The 4,710-nt window shown below is 40.8% G+C and overlaps 1 non-coding gene across 1 annotated transcript; it reads left to right on the top strand.

The window, feature by feature from the left end:
- The first annotated feature begins 2,236 nt into the window (after positions 1 to 2,236).
- On the top strand, positions 2,237 to 2,343 carry LOC141680331 (small nucleolar RNA R71). Its single transcript, XR_012558311.1, has one exon. It is a non-coding gene; the product is annotated as a small nucleolar RNA R71 (small nucleolar RNA).
- The last annotated feature ends 2,367 nt before the right edge of the window (positions 2,344 to 4,710 follow it).

Raw genomic sequence — 4,710 nt, forward strand, 5'->3', positions numbered from 1 at the left:
CTCGTTCTTCTCATTTGCTACCACAGTAATACCTCCTTTCTTCGGTACACATTACACGGGGCTCACCCAAGAACTGTCAGAAATAGGATATATGATTCCTGCATCCAGCCACTTCAGAATTTCTTTCTTCACCACTTCTTTCATGATAGGATTAAGTCGTCGCTATTGCTCAACAATTGGCTTACTACCTTCTTCTAGCAGAATTTTATGCATGCAGTACGAAGGGCTGATCCCTTTGATATCTGCTATAGTCCATCCAATAACCGATTTGAATTCTCTCAAAATCCTCAAGAGCTTGTCCTCCTCACTACCTGAAAGGACAGATGAAATAATAACAAGTAAAGTAGATGCATCACCTAAAAATGCATACCTCAAGTGGTCAGGCAATGGTTTAAGCTCCAAAGTAGGTGCTTCCTCAATAGATGGTTTGAGCTTTCCTTCAGCATTCTTGAGATCAGAAGTACCAAGAGATTCAAATGGTATGTCTAGCTTTCGCCTCCAAGGAGAAGCATTTAGATATTGTAGTTGCTCATTGCCAACCTCATCATCACTGTCAAACTCCCCCACTAAGGCTTTCTCTAATGCGTCAGACATTAGCATATGATCAAGTTCTGAAGTTACCGCAGAATCAATCAAATCCACCTTTAAGCACTCCTCGTCTTCTGTAGGGAATTTCATTGCTTTGAATATATTAAATGTCACATCCTGATCCTGCACCCTCATAGTAAGTTCACCTTTTTGCACATCTATTAGGGTGCGGCCTGTAGCCAAGAAAGGTCTTCCCAAGATTATGAGGATCTTCTTATCTTCCTCAAAATCCAAAATGACAAAGTCTGCAGGGAAGAAGAGCTTATCCACCTTTACTAACACGTCCCCCACTATGCCTCGTGGATATATAATAGAACGATCAGCCAATTGTATAGACATGTAGGTGGGCTTTGGATCAGGAAAATTCAACTTTTTGAAGATAGACAACGGCATCAGATTGATGCTTGCTCCCAAATCGCACAGGCATTTATCAAAAGACAACTTGCCAATAGTGCAAGGAATGGTGAAGCTACCTGGATCTTTAAGCTTTGGAGGTAAATTCTGTTGCAGCACAGCACTGCACTCTTCCGTTAGAGCAATGGTCTCAAGGTCATCCAGTTTCACCTTCCTTGAAAGAATACTCTTCATGAATTTCACATAACTAGGCATTTGCTCCAGAGCCTCAGCGAAAGGTATGTTGATGTGAAGTTTCTTGAACACCTCCAGAAACTTACCGAACTGCTTATCCAGTTTTTGTTGTTGCAATCTCTTTGGGAAAGGTGGTGGAGGATAGAGTTGTTTCTCCCATGTATTACCCTCAGGTAGAGTGTGTTCAAAAGTAGTCTTCCTTGGTTCCGCCACTTTCTCCTTCTACTTCACTTCATTATCACCAACTTCAGCTTCTCCGTCTTTTGCTTTTTCAACATCAGCAACTTTTCCATACCTTAAGGTAATAGCCTTGACTTGCTCTTTAGCTTCCTTCCTACCTGACACTTCAGTATCACTGGGAAGTATGCCAGGTTGACGATTGAGCACTGCATTGGCTATTTGACCGATTTGATTTTTCAAGGTCTTGATAGAAACAGCCTGACTTTTGCACGACAACTTGAGTTCCTCGAAATCAACACTAGAAGGTGGAGCAACACCTCCTTGTTGAGGATATGATTGCCTTTGAGCATACTGATGTGGTTGCTGGAATCCAGGTGGATTAAACTGTTTACTTATGCCTTGCTGATATGCTTGCTGAATAGCATTCTGAGTATTGCTCCAGCTGAAATTAGGATGATTTCTGTTGTTAGGATGATAAGTAGCTGGCATAGGCTGCTGCGATCGCTGATAGTTGTTCACATACTGAACAGATTTATTAACAAGAGAACACTGATCTGTAGCATGAGAACCTGCACAAAGCTCACAGACCATAGCTATCTGATTGACTCCATAGGTGGCTAAAGAATCAACCTTCATAGACAGCGCTTGGAGCTGCGCTACAATAGCTGTAGCTGCATCAACTTCCAGAATACATGCTACCTTCCCAGGAATCATCCTTTGAGTTGGGTTTTGATGCTCATTTGCAGCCATAGTTTTAATAAGATTATAAGCCTCAGTATAGATTTTGGCCCACAAATCGCCTCCAGCCACTGCATCGAGCATGGGCCGAGATTGGGCCCCCGAACCATTATAGAAACCAGTGATCACCATCCAGTCAGGCATACCATGATGTGGACACTTTCTCAACATCTCCTTGTAGTGCTCCCAAGCTTCACACATAGATTCTGTTGGTTGCTGCGCAAACTGAGTAAGAGCACTCCTCATAGCTACAGTCTTTGCCATTGGATAGAATTTTACCAAAAACTTTTGCGTAAGATCTTGCCAAGTAGTGATGGACGCAGCTGGTTCAGAATGTAACTAGTACTTAGCTTTATCCCTCAGAGAGAATGGGAAAAGCCTCAGCTTGATAGCCTCATCAGTCCCACCATTATATTTGAAAGTACTACAGATCTCGACAAAATTCCTGATGTGCATGTTGGGGTCTTCAGTTGCAGCACCTCCGAAAGAAACAGAATTCTGCACCATCTGAATAGTGCCCGGCTTGATTTTAAAAGTGTTAGCCTGAATAGCCGGATGAAGGATTGTTGACTGAATGTCATCAATTTTAGGCCGAGAAAAGTCCATAAGAGCTGGATCTGCCGGAACTATATGATCACCTATGATTACTGGTTCTTTCTGCTCACTCTTTTTATACGAATCTTCAAAATCTATCTTCTCCGGAATATCAAGAACTGAGTCTGTTTCCTCAGCCGTATCTAAAGTCCTCTTGCGAGTACGAGAACGCGTTTGCATAAACGCTCGTTAAAGTACCTGAAACACAACCGGAAATGATAAGTAACACATCTTAATCAATGAGTCCTAATGACCACTGATGGTAAGTACATAAACTAAACAAATACGCCGAGTCCCCGGCAGCGGTGCCAAAAACTTGTTAGGGCGGAAAACACGCGCTAATAATACATGCAAGTATACGCGTTCGCAAGTAATATAGAATACTTTCTAGTTCGTTCCCACAGAGACTCGAAGTAATTATGCTCAATTAACACTTACTCACCAATGTATGATTACTTCTCAATGTTAAAACAATAACACATAGAATTGATTAACTAATTATTAACTAGAATTAACTACGAGAATTAAACACTTAACAGACACTTGAATTAACAATATTAAACACACATGAGATCATAACTTCATTACTACTTCCTTCAATAGTTATTGTTATTACCCTTAGCATGTAACGGTGATGAAATTAATCGAACAACACTAAACTGATAAAAGCCAACTTTCGTTGTACCAATACCATTCTACAAAACATCCACAATTAAGATAGAAGTTGAATAGTCATCAATTATGTTGAGACCCTATATGTCTACAGAATTTGACAACATAACGATTTAAGCACAAGTTATTCCTTATGATTACACAGGGCAAGTAAAACGGTTAGAGTTACCCGTTAATCATGCATACACATACATGAACCTATGCTAGCATGGCAAGTTCTAAATCTCAAGATCCACCGTCGCTTCACAAGAGATTAACACCCTATCTTATATGTTCGCGACGCACATAAGACGAATAAGCACAACCAATACTAGATATCATACAATCATCACACACTAAGGTATTAAACAACTAACTAAAGAATTCCATAGCAAATCCGTTACGACCCCATGATCACGATTAGCCCATGATTGAACTCATCGTCACCATGGGTTCATATGAACACATGATAATAACACACAAGAAAAATTAATAAAACTACTTATATTAAACCAGAGTACGTCACAAAAGTAATAAGGTTCAAAGTAAAGAAAACTAGCATCCACTGTTACAACGAATAAAAGATTCACAAGAAACTATGCTTCCTCTTCGTTGCGGTGTGCTAAAACGGTCTTCTTCCTTATCTCCTTGCTCCTCGATTGATACCACGATTCAACACCCGTGAAACGTCTCTGAAAACTACTTATATAGAAGCCCCACAAAGCCCAACCATCTAAGAAATCAGAAGTCCAGCAGAACAAGAACTCTAAAAATCATATTTTTAATTCACGCCCCGAGCGGCCGCTCAGCAATCCTGAGCGGGCGCCCAGCTTCTTGAGCGGCCGCCCAGCCAGGCTGAGCGGCCGCCCAGCACCTTTCTGGAAGATTAATTATTTTGCTCCCGTTCTTTGCTGCATTCTGCTCCTAACTTCCCACTTGCAATGCCAAGCATATACTAAGGCTTATTCTTGATGAAATCTCCCCACAAATGCAAGTAATACCCTAAAATACACAAACACTAGAAAAACGCATCAAATACACAAATTACTTGATTTCAAGACATCAATTCAAGCCATTATAAGACGTTCTAAGTGGTATAAAATGCCACTTATCATTGATATCCCTTACGAAGGGCAATGTGAAAGAATGAAGGATGTCATTGTCAGAGCTGATAGAAGGCAAAGAAGATCGTACATGCCCTATAAAAGCCACTAGTAGCAGGTACCAATAAACGTGAATACGTCTAAGGCACTAGTGAGAATAACAAGTACGACCCAGAAAGTGTCGTAGTACTATAGATATTATACGGGGAATGATTAAAGAAGTTCGACCGATGACGGAAGCTGAACGTTGCACGATCCTAAAACGTGT

The sequence above is a fragment of the Apium graveolens genome, chromosome 1 (assembly GCF_009905375.1).
Source record: "Apium graveolens cultivar Ventura chromosome 1, ASM990537v1, whole genome shotgun sequence".
Classification (NCBI taxonomy): Eukaryota; Viridiplantae; Streptophyta; class Magnoliopsida; order Apiales; family Apiaceae; genus Apium; species Apium graveolens.